At 42.2% G+C, this 19,408-nt stretch overlaps 2 long non-coding RNA genes across 2 annotated transcripts; both read left to right on the top strand.

Moving 5' to 3' along the window:
* The first annotated feature begins 2,077 nt into the window (after window positions 1–2,077).
* On the top strand, window positions 2,078–3,621 carry LOC132874919 (uncharacterized). Its single transcript, XR_009651727.1, has 3 exons — window positions 2,078–2,242; window positions 2,331–2,418; window positions 3,538–3,621. It is a non-coding gene; the product is annotated as an uncharacterized LOC132874919 (long non-coding RNA).
* An 11,347-nt stretch (window positions 3,622–14,968) lies between these two features.
* On the top strand, window positions 14,969–15,563 carry LOC132874917 (uncharacterized). Its single transcript, XR_009651725.1, has 4 exons — window positions 14,969–15,033; window positions 15,127–15,186; window positions 15,308–15,352; window positions 15,508–15,563. It is a non-coding gene; the product is annotated as an uncharacterized LOC132874917 (long non-coding RNA).
* Window positions 15,564–19,408: the final 3,845 nt, after the last annotated feature.

The following is a 19,408-nucleotide window of genomic DNA, read 5'->3' as shown; positions in this document are numbered from 1 at the left end:
GAATCAGTTCAGTTGTACTGAATGTTATTTTTCATATTATACGATATTTCATATTGTAAGGAGCTTGAATTTGAGTTCAATAAACAGAATACTCTGTTTATATTTTTGTCTGAATTGGTTGCAATGTTTCATATAGGGAGCTACCTTAACAGCACTGAATACTTGAGTGCTATTGTAGAGATACATTATACGCTGCCATTCATAATTAAATCTAGATCTTCCAAACTTTAACATATCATGGTGAATAAAAAACTTTGATTTCCTGGCAACAAAATTGTGGCTAGTGAAAAGGCTGAATGGCTAGTGACTCAGGAAAACCACTAGCCACAGTAGCCGGTGAGCAAAAAAGTTAATGTAAAGCCATATATACTGTGTGTGTCACGGGCGATTGCTCTAAGACAACGAGGGAGGCTCAGCCTCCTCTAAAAATGACGAACATCGTGTAGGATGAATTGCGCTAGGCTTATGTTATAGCCGACCTTATAATATTGCTATTTCAGATCCAGAGTCATAGAAATATATGTGCTCAACCCAACTACAGTGCGAAATAATTCCGTTATAACTTTCCCCAGTTCGCCTAATGTGCGCGTGAGTTTTTCCCCCTCGTGACAGCGCGATGCAGCCCAGCCTCAGTGGATTGGGAGCTATGTGTTTGTCAATCTCAAAATGCAAGATGATTATTGGACAAATACTGCGAAAATGCCCGCCCACGGAGTCTCAAGGACTCCCAGCCTCAATGGACTTCAATGGCATTTGGGAGCTATGCGCTTTTCAATCTCAAAATGCAAGACGGTTATTGGACAAATACTGCGAAAATGCCCGCCCACGGACTCCGAGCCTCACATGGGAGGGACATGGCAGTTTCCTCGAGGAGACTGGTGATTGGTGAAAGCGGCCAGATATTTTCTTTGATTGACAGCTTGTTTCAACTATAGACAGGCACAGTGTTGCCAGATTGGGCGGTTTCCCGCCCAGTTGGGCAGTTTCAAGTGCATTTTGGCAGGTTTTGAACATATTTTGGGCTGGATAACGTCAGCAGTATCTGGCAACATCAGTTCAGTCCCATGCGGGTTTGCAAGTGGTGTGGTGTATTGTAAGAGATCAGCTTACATTTGGATTTCATTCATTACATACGGTTTCTACCAGCTTTTTTAGTTTGTATATATTTTCATTGTAAATAAAGTGTAAATATAGTGTTGTCAAGTTTGCTATCTTAGTTCCAGAAATGTTGTTTATTTGAGTGACTGAACTTGAACTTGAGGGGGCTAGTCAGCTAGCAAGAAAGCTGCGCACGGATGCCAAGCATTGCTGATTTAATTTTGGCGAAGCCATTTGCCAGTCTTCCTTTCGAGGAAAAAATTAAAATTAAAGAGCAGGGTAGACCAATGCCTCAAATTGACTTGGTGAAAAAGGTAGGGAATAATACTCGTTCCTTTCAGCTCTCCTGGTAGGAGAAAGTGAATTGGCTAACAGCAAGTGACCCACATCAACAACAGTAAATAGTCTACTTTAGTAATATGTCATGGATGGACCAAAAATATAGAATCTATTTAAAATGTTTATGCTGAATATATTATATTGGAATATATGTTTTTCTGGATATGAATTAAACACCGCTACAATTTGGAAAACATTTTTAAACAAAAACACAGCCGAGGTTAATTTTTAAACAACATGCCACAATTTTAAAATATAAAATGTTAAAATATACCCCCCCATCACCATCATGTATATTGGACAGTAGGCTAATGGGCCAAAAGAACCTGTTATTTTACAGTTTGTGACCCTGCCAACAATCAGCCAGATCAGAGGCAAGAGTATGGGCAAAATTGATGTGTTTTTTCTTTTAAAATCTGGAAATATCGTAACCGACCAGCCTCCCTTGTTTGAAAGACTACCAGTCGCCACTGGTGTGTGTATATATAATATTCAAATTTTCATAACCTTTCTGACCCATCTTTACCAAGGATGCCAGTACTTCTGAATCTGACTGCATGCACATAGTATAATTGATACCGATAATGTTTTTTTCACTGAAATGAATGAGCTGTGATGTGTTTTCGTTCCTTCAGCTGAGCGAGTGCTGGAAAGCGTCCCAGCTGTTGAGACAGCTGCAGTTGGGGACAGCAGTCCAGTTGTGGTTCCAGTTTCAGCTGCAAAAGAACTTCCAGCTACAACTGATGCAGTGCCTCCTACAGCTGTGTCACCTGTGAGTGAAGTTCAGCCAGACAAGGATGCAACAGTAAGAACAAAACACGAGTAATGAGTCGTAATAATAATAATAATAATAATAATAGAAGAAGAAGAAGAATGAGTTCCTCTGTGTCCAGGATGGACCCACATCACCACCTGCTGGGAAAAGGCTGACCATCTACATGTTGGAATCATGTCCTGTAGATGAACAAGTCCAGATGGCGCGTGAGTTTCACACTCATACACACATAAAAAACACACACCAACATCTGGCTCATACACACTCCTGCTCTGCAGCTCAGCGTATAATCCACTGTTTGTTTTTGTTTTTTTTGTGGCCACTGCCTCAAAGAGGCGAAGCGAGGCAGTAGCCACTATGTCATCGTGTTGTAAGAATGAGTGTAACAATAATGAGACTTCGTAACCAATCAGCACTTATCCTGATCAAGTTCGATTACCCGTTCTACTTCTTGATAGACTTCAGAACCAATCAGAACCAGAAATGGAATAAGAGAAACCTCGTTATAACTTCGTAGTGTTGTAAGATAATGGGCAGATAAAAAGATAAACGAAATTCACCTTGTGGTTCACCAAGGCTACTGATTCGATATCGAGTAAGTGGTGTTCATTTGAAGAAAATGTACCTTTTTGATTATCATGGCTTTTGTTTGGTCCTTCTGAAAGGTCAAATGAAAGGTTTTGAGAGATTTTTTTTTTTTTTAGCATTTTGGAAGATAGCTTGAGAAGCCGATATCAAACTTCTGCTATTGGCTTCAATTTTTTAATTGTATTTTTTATTTCAGAGTCTTTACACTCCACTTGTGAAACAAAATGTGCTCATTAGTTCTAAATAATGCTTCAAAGACAATTCATGAACAAGTGCTTTCGTACTATTTTGAAAATAGATCGAGTTCACAGCACTGCATTTAGAACAAAATACACTAAACAAAACATGGTAACCAAAACACTCCAAGCCCTGATGCTGCTCGCAGCTTGGTGATGCTTGCAAGAGATGAGGCGAGTAGAATTGATAACGTGTATATATGCTATATTTACTGTATGGACATGGGATCAGAAAACTATTTTATTTATAAATAGTAGCCACATGGACCCATAGGGTACCTTTTTTTCTCCCCCATTATGGTTTGCGATGTGTTTCCTTGTCGAGATCAAAAACTTCTCCAAGCATCTGCTTTCAACTCATCTTGCTTTTGTTCCTCAATAATCGAGAATAGAAAGAGTCTGGCGCCTGAACCCCGCCCATGTTACATGATTGGATGGCTGGGACCATTCACTCGATTTCTGTTCTCTCACACCTCACTCACTCTCTCTGTCTGTCTGCAGATGATCACTTGTTGCCTCTTGTGGAGAAAATCCACCCAAACTTGGCAAATAAGATCACCTGGATGCTTGCAGGGAACCAGAACAATTATGAAATCATGAATATGATCAGCGATCCTAAGCTCCTGTATGCCAAAGTGAGCGCACACACAGTACACACACACACTGCACCAACACACACACACACACACACACACACACACACACACACACACACACACACACTCAAGCAGTTTACAGAGTGTTTCATCTCTGATTCTTAAAAGCGTCTGATATTGAAATGATGAATTAACTTTGGCTATGTGGAAACAAAACCCCACCCACCAGTCCCTCTTTCCTCCTCTCCCTCTCTGTGTGTAGGTGGATGAAATGGACGCGATCCTGAAGGCGAGGGAAGCTGGTCTCAAGCCGGTGAGGATCTTTTAATAAAAACTGGACATCTGCTGAAATTCAGTTCTGAGACACACAACTATATTTTGTATTCGATTTCTAATGAAATCTTTCGTCACATCACAGTTTACACAGAGATCAAAAACGTTCAGGAGTCGTTTCTGACCTTGTGCACTTCTCTTACAGGAAGCCATCAAGACGCTGTTCGGTGACGAGAACAAGAAAAGAAGGAAGAAGAAGAAGAAGAAGAAGAAGAAGGAGTATAGATTTTAAAAAACACTGCACCCGTAATGGAAATTTCTAATAAACACTTCAGAACGCTTAGCAGTTGTCTTTTCAGTTATTTATTACAGTAGATCATATAAAAGATATATAAAATAGGAAAGGAAAGAGAAGAATAGAAGAAGACATCACTTCTGATGATGCCGAGAGTACGCGCACTCTGAGTTGCGTTTTAGGAATGTTATCTATTATACTCTGAAAGCATTCGCTCACTACTTGTGTCGTCACGTGATTGGCTGAAGATTTTCTATGAAGTTTTACTAATGAGTGCACCTGGCGTGCTCTGGTATGTGCAGGCAGATGCGAGTTAGGGAGAGCTCAAGCTCCCTGCTTATCACCACCGAGGTCAGGAAAGGTGATTACATCATGAGAAGATGCGTATTTAGGACGAACTCAAGCACCCTGCTCATTACCACTAAGGCCACAGAAAAGCGATTACAGCATGTGGAAAAACATCTCTTCTCAGTAACTAAGCCACTTTAGTTCAACATACAAAAACACAGAGAATAATAATGTTCATCCATTAAAATTCCCTCACACACCCAATATTGCAAGTCTTGTAAAGTGCTCTACATCTTGATTGTCATTTTATGAAGAAGTATTTGTCACATGCACACATTTTAAATAGAATTTCAAAATAAACTTCAACATAAACTGCAAATTTATTCACTTGAAGGTTAAATTCTTAAATATTTTTATCTTGATGTATTTTTTTCTCATCTTTTAATGTAAAGCAGTTTGAGCTGCAGTTTCTGTCCTGAAAATCCTATGTGAATAAAATGTTATGATTATTATTGTAGTTATTATTAATCAGTAAGAATTGTGGTTTATCTGCATGAAAGAGGGAACTTTAACAGAGCCACAGAGTGAAAACTTGATTCTGTGAATCCGATTAAGTTGTAAATGTCCGAGTTGGATAAAGAACCTGAAGGTCCAGCTGTTCCAGGGGTTTTACTATGAACTGCTCGACTTCACACAGACACAATCTCACTGACATTGTTTCACTCATTTGCTGCTTGTGATTGCTGAGGCTTCGGGGAATATTCTTCAAATCATGTCCTGACCCATCTGAGAATAACTTCTCCAGTAGACCATGTGTCAAGTTGTGTCAGTTTTGTTTGATTATTTCTGTGCAATTTCCCCAACTTGAATAAAGGATTGTAGCATCTGGTGGAGGTTTAGGGTAACTCTTCACTCAAAGGAGTCGACAAGACAACTGTTTCCGTTTCCTCTTTTTCCTCTTTTTTTTCTTTTTATTAAAGTTCAAGGCACATCCATAAAGTTGCAATGGTAGATAGATGGTAGAAACAGTTAACAGGTCTTTACCTCTTTAAGTCTTTAATTCTCTCTTTAGCTCTTAGCACTTTTCCTTTAGCTTTGTCTTTAATTTTCTCTTTAGGTGAAAAACCTTTGAAAATAGAAAAATAGAAAAAACACACAACAATTATTAACAGTTAAAATGCAATGCTTCTGTGCAAAATACACATGTAAAAATGCACTATGCAAATGTGCAAATATGCCTTAAATACTTATGCAAAATAGACATATGCAGGGGCATCAGAAGCATTTTTAATGTGGGGGGGACATACTGGCGGGGGGTCCTCCCCCCAAAAATTTTTAATTAATTAGATGCCATTTCCTGCATTCTGGTGTACTTTTAACAGGTTGTTAAACACGTAATTTTACCTTCAAAAGTCACTTAATTCAATGACTATTTTCGAGACTCAACAATAAGTCCTCATTTAACTAGTCCATATATTCATCAGCCTGTTTTTAAACCCACTGCTCTGCCTAAGATAATGAGATGAATGTGACACAATTTATCATCAACAGTGACTTGCCTGCGACCCTGTAGAATAGGATAAAGTGGCTAGAGAATGACTTTATGGGTGCATTTTACTTTTTATATTGTGTTTCCTTTTTTATTTAGTTTTAGATGTAACACAACATGCCACTGTGCCAAGCAATAGTGACACTCAACTGTATGTTTAAAAATAAGAATATTCATAATCTCACACAATGAACAGGCATGACATGGCATCATGCAAACTTCATAACACAAAATCACACTGTGTCAAGCAACGGTGACGCATAAAAAATAACTTCACACAATGAACAGGTGCAATTTTGTTCACCACCAGCAGTGACTTTAGTGGGTGCATTTTACTTTTTTCACACAAAATCACACTGTCAAGCAATGACACATAAAAGAGAACTTCACACAATGAACAAGGGCAGTTTTGTCAACCTACATGCAATGGTGGTACTACAGTAACATTTACAGATTAGTATAACAAATAGATTTATAGATAGAACTCCTTACATTGGTGCCACCACAATTTCTACCACTTCATAACTTTTATCCCCCTTTCCTTCACAATCCATCTGGAATAACATCCATCTCTCTCCATTGCTTTCCTTTCTACTGTTCCTTCTCCATACACTGATTTCCCATCTTACTTTCCAGAAAACTGGCAAAGACCAGACAAAACAAGTTCTTCCAATCACAACAAGGAATCAATAAATATCATCAGAGCAGACTTGACCTCATTCTTGGCATTACAGTAAGGTAGGCATACTGGGGTTGAATTAAATGATAGCTAACAATAAACTAGCTGATACATCTAACATTGACTAACCAGCTAACTGAACTAACATTTCCATTGTGGGGAAATGTTGTCCTGTGGGGAAATTCTGACTGACTTTCCACTTCTTTGTAAAGAATGTCCTTATGTCCATTGTGTCTGGGGAGGAGCAAATACTGCAAACAATTCATCATCAACCAAGAATACCCCATTAGGCTAAGCTTATTTCATTGTTTAGTTGAACATTAATTTAACGTGGCCTAGGGTTAATTTTGAGGGCAGATCACAAAAGAATAAGGTTTTAGCAAAAGCAAGACATTGTGAGGTGGCAATGGGGCTGACGTCACCTCCTCCACTTTCCAGCAGCTGCACCAAAAATGTCTCCGCTCGCGCTGAGATTCCCTCGCGCGCAGTGAGCTGTTGTAGGGAACGCCCGGAAAACCCGGAGTGGATTTTCAGTGGTCTGTGTATTCTCTTATCGATCCAGTGGAATGGATTCTTTCACGAAGCAATAGAAACGGCGCTGGGTGAACTCATATTTTATGTTAAATGTGTGTGTGTGTGGGGGGGGGGGTCCAAATGAAGAATTATGAAATGTGAGGGGGACACGTCCCCTTCACATTCAATGGTGGCGACGCCCATGGATGAGAATAAATATTTTAAACTACAAAATATGACTGTAGAAAAAATAAGATTTAACTACTTAGTATACACATTAAAATTACAAGGAAATAAACTACCAGAAGAACCAATACAAGCAATACCGTCAGATATTTTCACCCATGTGTATTGTCGGACTGAAGAGCGCTTCATTCTCCACACATCAACCAGATCAGTTCTCTTTAAAAAGTGAGATAAAATGGACGAGGAGTGAATGTGTGGTTCCTCTCCAGTGCTATCTAATGTAAAGTCTGTGCAGCAGTTCCAGTCTCCCCCCATTAAAACACACTCCCCTGGATCATTAAAACTTAACTTCTCTTTTAATAAATTAAACAACTCTTCACGTTCAGAGCCTTGGTTTGGTGCATAAACATTGATAAAACTAAGAGTAAAATACTGTATTTAAACTTTTACCATAAGAACTCTACCTTTCACCAACTCTGTACTGGACACGATGTTTATATCTAAAAGAGGAGAGAATAAAATCGCAACTCCTGCACTAAAATTTGTCCCATGACTAAGAACATATTGTCCATTCCACCATAAATCCCAGGCTATTTTATTCGACTCGTCACTATGGGTTTCCTGTAATAAAATAATATCCAGTTTTTTTTAATTACTTCAGATAATAAAACTCTTTTCTGTTCATCTCTTCCCCCGTTTATATTTAAAGACGCGACTCTTAAACCCTGCATATTGAAAGATAAGAGACGGAAATGTAAAGAGACAGATAAAAAGAACCAGTAGAGATAAAACACCCAGTGCTGTGCGGCCATTAAAAACTTTTATTTTCTAATTTTCATTTTCTTAATCATTCTACTTTTGGACTTTTTTAAACCTTTCCTCAGACCAGTAACGTGCTTTTTTTAACCGATAATGGTTTTTTTTTCCATCTAGTAAATCCATTCCAACAACTCTTTGAAGTGTGGTAACTGATCTGATAAAGTTTTCAACATTGGGAAAATAATCTTTAACATTTGCTTTTTTTTCCCAAAAGTTTCATCCAAAAAGTTATTAATTTCCTCTAATGAATAGAGGTCCTCGCTTTGAGAGATGCTGTCCATTATAGAAACAGAGTCAGAGTCACAGTCCATGTCAGTCACATTGTCACCATAACAGCGGTCCGGCTTCGTCACCTCTTCTGTCTCACTGTCGGGTCTGAGAGCCTCCTGTAAAACCGGAGACTCGGCGTCCTGCTCAGACCCCCCCACACCGACCTCTCCCGGCTCCACCCTGCTCTGTTCAGCCTCCATCAACTCCACTGGAACACTACTTCCGGTATCCGTAGCTCCAAGCGCGGAGCTTGCGGACTCAACCTGAGCAGGTGGAGCAGATTCAGATGTCGTTGGCCAACCACTGTTCACCTCTCCACTGTCAGTCACATCGGTCATGCTACTGCCCCCCTCCCCACCTTCAGTCACAACAACTACCCCACTGTCCCCCTCCCCACCGTCAGTCACAACATCCACACCACTGTACACTTCCCTACCATCAACTACCCCACTGTCCCCCTCCCCACGGTCAGTCACATCAACTACCCCGCTGTCCCCCTCCCCACCGTCAGTCACATCAGTCACTCTACTGCCCCCTCCTCACAGTCAGTCACAACATCCACACCACTGTACACTTCCCTACCATCAACTACCCCACTGTCCCCCTCCCCACGGTCAGTCACATCAACTACCCTGCTGTCCCCCTCCCCACGGTCAGTCACATCAACTACCCCGTTGTCCCCCTCCCCACGGTCAGTCACATCAACTACCCCGCTGTCCCCCTCCCCACGGTCAGTCACATCAACTACCCCGCTGTCCCCTCCCTACCATCAGTCACATCAACTACCCCACTGACCCCCTCCCCACGGTCAGTCACATCAACTACCCCGCTGTCCCCCTCCCCACGGTCAGGTACATCAACTACCCCGCTGTCCCCCTCCCCACGGTCAGGTACATCAACTACCCCGCTGTCCCCCTCCCCACGGTCAGTCACATCAACTACCCCACTGTCCCCTCCCCACCGTCAGTCACATCAACTACCCCGCTGACCCCCTCCCCACGGTCAGGTACATCAACTACCCCGCTGTCCCCCTCCCCACAGTCAGTCACATCAACTACCCCGCTGTCCCCCATCCCACGGTAAGTCACATCAACTACCCCGCTGTCCCCCTCCCCACGGTCAGTCGCATCAACTACCCCACTGTCCCCCTCCACATGGTCAGTCTCTGCAGTCCCCCCGCTATCAGTCCTATTCCTTCCCCTTTCCTCACTGACAGTCCCAGCGGCAGCAGCCGGCTCTGCTCCCCGCTGTCTGTGAGGACGCGACCCGCTTGTGTCCCACATCCCCACACTCAAAACATTTCATGCTCCCCGAACTCGCATAAACCATGTAAAACCCTTCCTCGTGTTTAACACGGAAGGAAGCTTCCAGTGTTTGAGTCGGGGAGTCCAGAAACAGAAACACTTGTCTCCGTAGAGACTGAACGTGTTTTAATGTATCGCTCCTACAGCCCAAACTCACCGTCCGGAATCCGCTCGCCAATTTCCCGAAGCGCTTCAGTTCTCGCTCCAGCGCCTCGTTGGGAATAAACGGAGCAGTGGTGGCTGGTGAAAAAAATTCTTGGTGGAGCTGGTGTGTGCCAGTAGAGTTCCCTGCCTAGTCCAGTATAAGCATTCAAATGAACAGTCAGAAAATGACAACAATTCCACAATAATAATTTAATTTCATTCTCAAAATCAGCAGTTTCACAGATAAAGTAAATTTACAGCTATATTAGGCTCCATTTATGCTTTGGAAAGGAACAGTATCAAATACAATACTCAAGTTCTTGAGAGAAGTTTACAGCAAGGGTATGATTTCAGCTGAATCCATATATCAACAGTGTGAACAGTGTGTGTGTGAGTGAGAGAGAGAGAGAGAGAGAGTGTGGGTGTGAGAGAGAATGAGTGAGTGAAAGAGAGGGAGGAAGGTTGCTAAGGTGAGTGTGGGACTGAGTGAGAGAGAGAGAGGTGGTGTGTGTGTGTGTGTGTGTGTGTCTGATTCTAAGGCAAGTGTAAGATTTCTGTGTGAGACAGTGACTATGAAATGAGGTGTGTGTGTGTGTGTGTGTGTGTGTGTGTGTGTGTTCTGAGCTCGGTGTATTTCTGTGAAACGAGAGAGAGAGGGGGAGTGAAACACAGTGTTGACACTCTTGTTGTGAATACAAACTATGACAAGAAAGATGTGTGATTATTGTCCAATATGAACCAAAAGTCTAGTTTTGAACATCAAAGACAGAGAGAGAGAGAGAGAGAGAGAGAGAGATGCATTTTCTGTAGCAGGGGCGAAATTTCCAGCGCCCCAAAACCATTAAATTCGGCGATGCTGATTGGCTAAATATTTATGATTTTTCCAGAGCAACCGTACACGATTGGCTATTTCGCTGCACTTCTGGGACACTTTGCCGAGCGCCCAAGAAGAGAAATCAAATGACGTCATTTGCGTTACTGTATACTGGCTGCAGGTTAACTTCAACACTAGTTGGAATGCGACTCTCTTGTGGATCGGCCTGCTGATAGACGCTACTTTTTCATTCATCCCTGGACATCTGGTACGTACCATTATTCAGTCGCTATTAGTAAAGGGAATTTTAAATACAATTTCAAGCAGTTTAAGAAGATGAACTTCAGTCATATCGCCTACGCCATAGGCCTAGGTTGCATGTCGTTGTGAGCCGACCTGTTATTTTGTGTAGCGGCTTTGTGTTTGGGTCACAGCCATGAACTTTAAACATTATCCAGGCTACCAACGCTTTTGTAGTGACCTTTCTTTGAGGTACCACGACCAACTTTGCTTATATTCCCTCAATTCATACAATAAACATGCAGATGCATTGTTTAGCCGAAAACTGGTCATAGTTGTGGTCTTGGAAAAAAAAGCATTTCAATCGAGTATACAGGCCGCGGTTATAACCGGTAGCTAGCCTACACCTAGCTTGTGGGGGCTGGGCTTTGTAACACTGTAGGCCTATGGGTCGCAGCCATTACAACATGAATCCAGGCATTAAAACATTGTTGGTGTTAAAACAGAACTTTCTATAAAACAATTGTTTGATCTGTGTGTGTGTGTGTGTGTGTGTGTGTAAGGTTATTTCAAATGTAATGGCGTAAATGTGTGTGTGCGTGCGTGTGTCCACTTGAAACAAACATGCAGATGCATTGTTTCTGCATGTTTCTTGTATGAGTTGAGGGAATATAAGCAATTTCGTTCGTGGTACCTCAAACAAAGTGGTCACTACAGAAGTAGCCTGGATAATCTTTGAAGTTCATGGCCGCCATGGCTACACAAACGAACAGGTCAGCTCAAAACAACATGCAACCTAGGCCTACATGCTAGATTTAAACTCTAAGTTTTGTAACACTGTAGGCCGATGGGTCGCAGCCATTACAACATTAATCCAAGCATTAAAACATTGTTGGTGTTAAAACAGAACTTTCTGTAAAACAATTGTTTGACCTGTGTGTGTGTGTGTGTGTGTGTGTAAGGTTATTTCAAATGTAATGACGTAAATGTTGTCTTTGTCCCCCCCTATGTTTACCTCAATGGAACCTGAAGACCACTACCATGACATTCCCTCAAAAGGTACTGCAGTCATTTATTTCTTTAGGGGAGAGAATATGGCTTCTTATTGGTCAAAAAGAAGACGTGTTTTGAAGGCTACTGAAATGTTAGAAAGGCAGATTCTGTCCAATTTTGAGTCAGCTCTGCGTAATCAAGCTCCTCCAGTCTCTCTTGCTCCTCCAGTCTCTCTTGCTCCTCCAGTCTCTCCCAGGCCTGCATCATCAATGGGTTTAGATGAGGATGGTGGAGATTCTGTTGAGTTGGGAGGGTGCAGTGATGCAGAGTCTGACAGCAGTAGCATGTCTTCAGAGGGTGACAGTCATATTGATGGTGACTCTTTTGAAGAGTCAGGGCTTCACCAAAAATTAAAACACTGGGCTGCATCATTCTCTGTGCCTTTGATTGCCATTACTGCTCTGTTGACCATTTTGAGAACAAGCCACCCTGAACTGCCCCAGGATGCTCGGACCTTATTGGGCACTAAGCCTGCAGTACCATTACAGACTGTAGGTAATGGGGAATACTACCATTTTGGCTTGGCAAAGGGAATTTTGTCCAAATTAAGCACCATCCATTTACCAGATGTTATTCAAACAATAAGACTTCAATTTAACATCGATGGTCTCCCTATTTTCAAAAGCACCAAGCTTCAGTTTTGGCCTATTTTGGCACTGATTGATTGCGATTACACCAGAACACCGTTTTTAGTTGGCATCTTTTGTGGCCCTGGAAAACCCTCCAATGTGTTTGATTATCTGACGCAGTTTGTTAAAGACCTATCTGCTCTGCTTTGCAGTGGGGTAACATTTGGAGGTAGAAAGCTGAGGGTGGCCATTTCATCCTTCATTTGTGATGCTCCTGCTCGAGCATTTGTAAAACAAATTAAATGCCATAATGGGTACTCCGGATGCGATAAGTGCTATCAGACTGGTATTTGGCAGAAAAAAATGACGTATCCAGACACTGATGTTAGGCTAAGGTCAGACGAGGAGTTTGAAAATATGGTAGATGAGGACCACCACATCAACAGAAGTCCTCTGACTGGTCTGGTGAAAATGGTGTCTGCCTTCCCAATAGATTACATGCATTTATGTTGCCTAGGCGTTACGAAAAAGTTGATACATTTTTGGATGAGGGGGAAAAACTCCACAAGGCAGCCTACAAGAGCCATTAAAGCCATCTCTGAAAAGTTGATACAGCTTCGTCCCTATACTCCAGCTGAATTTGCACGGAAACCCCGTGAACTCGCCGAAATTGATAGGTGGAAAGCGGCAGAGCTGCGGCAATTTATGATTTACAGTGGGCCAGTAGTTCTGAGGGACATTCTTCCACAAGATCTCTATGAAAACTTCATGTTGTTTTCTGTGGCCATGTTTTTGCTACTCACACCAAACATTTCTGAAAGTATGGTTTGTTTTTGCGAAAAATTGTTAATGGCTTTTGTGAAGCATTTTGGAGAGGTGTATGGTAAAGACGAGATTGTGTTTAGCGTACATCAAACAATACATCTGACACATGAGTACCACCTGTATGGTTCCCTAGACAACATCTCATCCTTTCCTTACGAGAATTATTTGGGTAAACTAAAAAAAATGCTACGCAAGCCATCTCAACCTTTACAACAGGTTGTCAAATGCCTTTCAGAGGAGCCAGTTCGTTTAGTTCCACCACCACCTACACAACCACAGCTGTTACACCCACACCAGGAGGGCCCATTACCCCAACACTTAAGTTCCGGCCAGCAATTTAAAAAAGTGCATTTCAATGATTTCTGTTTTTCTTCAAAGCAGGGTGATGATTGCCTAGTGATTAAAAATGAAATCGTAATGGTGAAAAACATAATTAAACATTGTGACTCTGTCTTTGTGGTTTACATGAAATTCAAGAGGAGGGAGTCATATTTCCACTATCCTTGCCCCTCCAAAAGCATTGGCTGCTACAGAGTATTTGGCATAGACAGCTGCCTTAACGTTGACCAGCTTGAGGTTGTCCAGGGCAAATGTGTGTTGTTCCCAGATGGAGAGACCTTTGTGGCAATCCCTCTTCGTTACCATTCGTAAACCTATATGGGGAGAAAAAGAAAAAAAAAAACACACACACACACAAAGAACACATTTACTTTTACATTAGAATCTGGACAGTTGGAGTACTCCAGCTGGATGGCAGGCACTAACTATCCTTTCCATGGAGTGCTTTGTTTTATTATTATTTTTATTATAGATGGCACAGCTTTGGAACTTGGTGGAATTCCAGGACCAGAGTGCAGCAGTTGTGCCGCTCAGCTGGGTGGTAGAGGTGGACGGAGAAGTGGGATGCTACTGGCCACCCTATAGTGGCCAAAAAGCTGAGAAGCCCGCCATGAACTCCATCCCCCCGGGACAAGGATGGCAATTCCACCCAAAAATCAGGGTGCTGACAACCTGTGGTGAGCTGCATAGCTACTTCATTAAACCAATGACAATACTTCAATATTGCATTAAGCCAATATCATTAAGACTGCCTTCCCTTTCAGCCACCTTTGCCAAAGCCAGGTCCTGCCTCAACCGATCGCTGGAGGAAGGCTGCCTTACAGCAGACCTGCAGTCTGATGGTGAGATGGGGCCCAGGAAAAGACGGTAAAAATTCTTTTTAAATCACAACTTGCAGTTATAAGTTCAAGTACAGTTTCGTTTGTGTTTTGAGCTGTGGCAGTAAGGTCCTGTGTTTATTTTAAAGTCCAAACAAAAGGTATTTTGAGGAGGACAGCGAGGAGGAGGCACAACCAAGGTGTAAGGGGAGGAGGCCACCATCTATTGACGCCACTCAGCTGGACAGTGAGTGGCAATTCCCCTCCCTTAATGAAGGTGACTATCTGTACCACTTGTTGTTGTTCTACTGAAGACCTAGAACTTGTCTGAAATAATAATGATTTCATTTCCGTCTTTAGACACCCAGTCAGCCAGTAGACACCCAGCCAGCCAGTTCCTTCACAGCCAGCCATTAACTCATGGTAACTATGCATTTCCTTTATTTATGCCAGAAACTAAAATACCAGTAAGTAAGTGAAGATGTTTTGATCAACTGACTGCTTACTATTTTTCAGATTCACTGCCGTCAGAAACCCCGCCAGGCCTTGTACTTAACAGCCAGCCACTAACCCATGGTAACTATACATTGCCTTGATTTATGCCATAAACGACTGAAAAAAAACAAACAAAAAATGTCTATGTACTGTAGATGTGTTTTAAACTAAATGTGAACAAAATTGTACTCTGACATTTCAGCTTCACCTCTGCCGTTGCGACAGGTGAACAATCAGTTGCTGCGTGGTGAGTCCACAACTGTATTCACTGGTCATAAATTACCAGCAATGTGAAATAAAACTCCTAATGTTTGGTGTTACTTAACAGACATGGCCATCAACACAGTCATTGCTCTCCTTGGCCAGCTGAGGGAGGGAAACTGACTGCTTACTATTTTTCAGATTTACCGTCGTCAGAAACCCCGCCAGGCCCCCTACATCACAGTCAGCCACTAACCCATGGTAACTATACATTGCCTTGATTTATGCCATAAACGACTAAAAAAAAAAAAACATCTATGTAGATGTGTTCTGATCAACTGACCATACAATTTTTCAGATTCACCCCAGCCACGTCATCGCTTCCATGGTAAGTCAAAGAGGAAATCAATCAACATGAAAATTGTCAATTTAGAACAGACATTTAAATTAAGCACCCTGCAGTGAACTAAATTGTACTCTGATATTTCAGCCACACCTCTGCCATCCCAACAGCGGAACAATGAGTTGCTGCGTGGTGAGTCCTCAACTGTAATCACTTTTCAAAAATGACAAGCAATGCGTAACAAAAGTCCTAATGTTTCGTGTTACTTAACAGACATGGGCATCAGCACCGTGATCTCTCTCCTTGGCCAGCTGAGGGAGGAAATCAGGGAGCTGAAGGGGGAAAACAGGGAGATGAAGGGGATGATAGGAAGGCTGGAGCAAGAGGTCAGGGCCCAAAGGAGAGAGATGGGGAGACAAGACACACCCCAGACATCACCCCTTACCAAGCTCCCACTCTCCACCATGGAGGAGTTTTTGGCAGCAGAGGCCCTGGTCAAGGAAGATGCCAATCAAAAGCAGCTGATGGTACTTATTCTTACCTTTCTTTTCCAATCATCTGCAACACCTGCAAAAGGAAACACAAATATTTAATGTCGTTGTGAATCAATGAAACAATGATAAACACTGAATACTTTCACATTGTCTTCATGCTACATTTTATTCTATCAGGTGTCTACCTTAGCCCTTTGTGGCGGAACTGATGTAGGGGTCACGGTGAGGCGGATGCTGCGTAGCCTCCTGGACAACAGCTTGGCCAGCCAGTTCAACTGGGCTGGAAAGGGGGAAAAAACTGCCTTTAAGGACACCAAAATGCATGATGTCCTGTTTGGTAGGTTATGCATGTGCACAAAGCTGTAAAAGAGGGTAAAATAGAAAGCTGTCGCAAGTACTTGCACACTACTTCTAAACGTTCTTTAACAACTCCTTCACTAACTGTAACATTACGATTATAATGACAATGACAAACATATTGTGAAAGATGCAAAGGATTAAGAAACTTACCAGGCGCCTTACTCAGAAAAAGCAGGTGTGCAGGCAAGTCCAGGGAGGCTGACTGAGTGACGAACGGTTTGGTAGTGGCATTTCTATTTCCGCTTTGTCAATGGGGAAATTACTACTATTATTATTTTTAAATCCCGTTTTAATTGTCACAAGATTCACACCTATGGTTTCTGATTTTTACATATATTTTCTGTATTAGTGCTATTACTTGCCACCTACCACTAGAGTGTGACATAGTCTTCCCAACTCAAACTTAAACAATTATCACCATGCAAATTCTCAATGTTTTGTTCTTTTTCTTTCAGATGCTCTACAAAAGCAGCTGCCAGGGAGCACGCGCGCCAATTTCAGTGACGCCGTGAAGAAGTGGCTGAAATATGCGCCAGAGAGAGGGAGGGAGGGATGAGGAGACGTGATGTAGGGTGGCATTTCATTTTGAAACCAATAGCCTACTGCTGACTTTCTTTGTCAATGCTGCATCAAATTAATTTCGGTTATGTTTTTCTGTTTCCATGTACAGGTGTCTGCGCCGCAGGAGGAGTAGGCTACAAAATTGTACATTTGTAAATAAATCCGAAAATGTTTCTAAGAACTTGTTCAAGTGTGTTCTGTTCCTTATAAATGGTAAAATGTATGCCTTATTACATAGCTTGACAAACATTAGGAGGGGTGCATTGGTGCATGCATTTTTTATATCCTGTTGTACATAAAACAGGACGTAGCCTACGCACATTGATATAAATGTTCACCTTCATGGTTGAAGTAATGTGTGTTCATCCTAGGCAAGAGCTCCGATGCTTTATTGTTAGCTAGTTTAATTTAGCCTGTTTTGCTTAATTTGTAGCCTTCCTGTTGTACATAAAACAGGAAGTAAAGTTGGATGAATCATTGCCGAAAATTCAACTATAAATCGACCGAAATCCGTAGTTGAATAAAGGGTGAAAGGGGGTCTATTCTCTGTCGGCCACCAGCCACTTTTCAACGGAAACTCGTATGAGCAAAGCGGTGTTGAATCAACGTCGGTGATCGACGGTGATTCGACGGCGTATAGGTCGAAGAACATGCCGATGATTCCACGTCGAATCAACGACCCTCTGCTATCTGGGTTCACCGATTGCTTTGCAGCAGCCATAGGTTCATATATGGTTTCACCTCTCGATATTTAATTTGGAGAGTTCCTACTTCAAAATAGCAATCGCTTTCTGACATTTTACACAACCTCTCACGACCAAAGTCCGTACACGTGTGCTCGGTTCACAAGTAAACACAGAGCTGCTCCCAGTCTGTTTGGCTTAAATGACGTCTCGATGTCGGTCCCCTGGCGGTGAAAGTGCGCAAAAGTGAGATGTAAACAAACCTTGGGAATTTGGGCAAAACAGTATATTTTAACCATTTTATTCAGTTTTAGGGTGCAAATTAGACACCAGGAAGATTGAATTTGCTTTTGGGGTCGTTCTTCTAAATAAAGTTGATATTCTACATTTCACCTCCGACCGTTGCCTATGACCTTTAAATGCAGAGAAGGAATTTCACTGTGCTTAAGTCTGTGCTTGAGTGAATGTGTGACAAATAAAGGCTTCTAAAATAATAATAATAATAATAATAATAATAATAATAATATGGAATTGGCTTGTATTGAAAAATAAAATCCTGCATCCACTGTTGAGTCGATAAAGAACATGAATTGTCCTATATTTCTCCTCCACACAGTTTCGTACATACACCAAGTCTTCAGAGTGGTGGAAATAACATCATGGGGAATAAAATCAAACAAGTTTCACAAGAAATCGAGGAGACGATCAGAATCAGTGTTATGGGGCAGAGAATAACTTGAACTGTACACGCCTGCACCGTTTCCTGCTGCAAGTCTCTGCAGCGCATCGTGAGAGCAGCTGAGAGGATCATTGGTGTCTCTCTCCCTTCTCTAATGGATATTTATAACTCCCGCCTCACCCGCAAAGCCATCAGGATTGCAGGTGACCCCACCCACCCATCTCACAGCCTCTTCAGCCTGCTGCCGTCGGGGAAGAGACTGCGGAGTCTCCGGGCCAAAACCAGCAGGCTCAAGAACAGTTTCTTTCACCAGGCAGTCAGGAGGCTCAACTCCCTCCCTGTTCTGCCCCTCCTCCCCCCTCTGCCCCCTGCCACAGATTCTGCTCAAACACCCCCCTTCAGCATCTGACATGTCATCCTCACAGGCCCCCCCCCCCCAATTCACACACACACACACCTCATCGTTCATTAACACACTGAACTCAGGGACCGCACATCTCACTTTACCTCGCCCATTTGCACTATTCCGCACTACCTCATCTTAACAGCTGCTAGTTTGTTTACACTGCTTATTTCATGTTTCATGTTTACCTGTTATACCTCAAGTGCCCTTGACTGTTTGGTTATTTGAACCAATTTATGTACAGTGGTGCTTGAAAGTTTGTGAACCCTTTAGAATTTTCTATATTTCTGCATAAATATGACCTAAAACATCATCAGATTTTCACACAAGTCCTAAAAGTAGATAAAGAGAACCCAGTTAAACAAATGAGACAAAAATATTATACTTGGTCATTTATTTATTGAGGAAAACGATCCAATATTACATATCTGTGAGTGGCAAAAGTATGTGAACCTTTGCTTTCAGTATCTGGTATGACCCCCTTGTGCAGCAATAACTGCAACTAAACGTTTCCGGTAACTGTTGATCAGTCCTGCACACCGGCTTGGAGGAATTTTAGCCCATTCCTCCATACAGAAC

This window comes from Neoarius graeffei, chromosome 27 (assembly GCF_027579695.1).
Source record: "Neoarius graeffei isolate fNeoGra1 chromosome 27, fNeoGra1.pri, whole genome shotgun sequence".
Classification (NCBI taxonomy): domain Eukaryota; kingdom Metazoa; phylum Chordata; class Actinopteri; order Siluriformes; family Ariidae; genus Neoarius; species Neoarius graeffei.
Note: the sequence above shows the minus strand (reverse complement) of the source record. Positions and strands in the feature narration are given on the sequence as shown.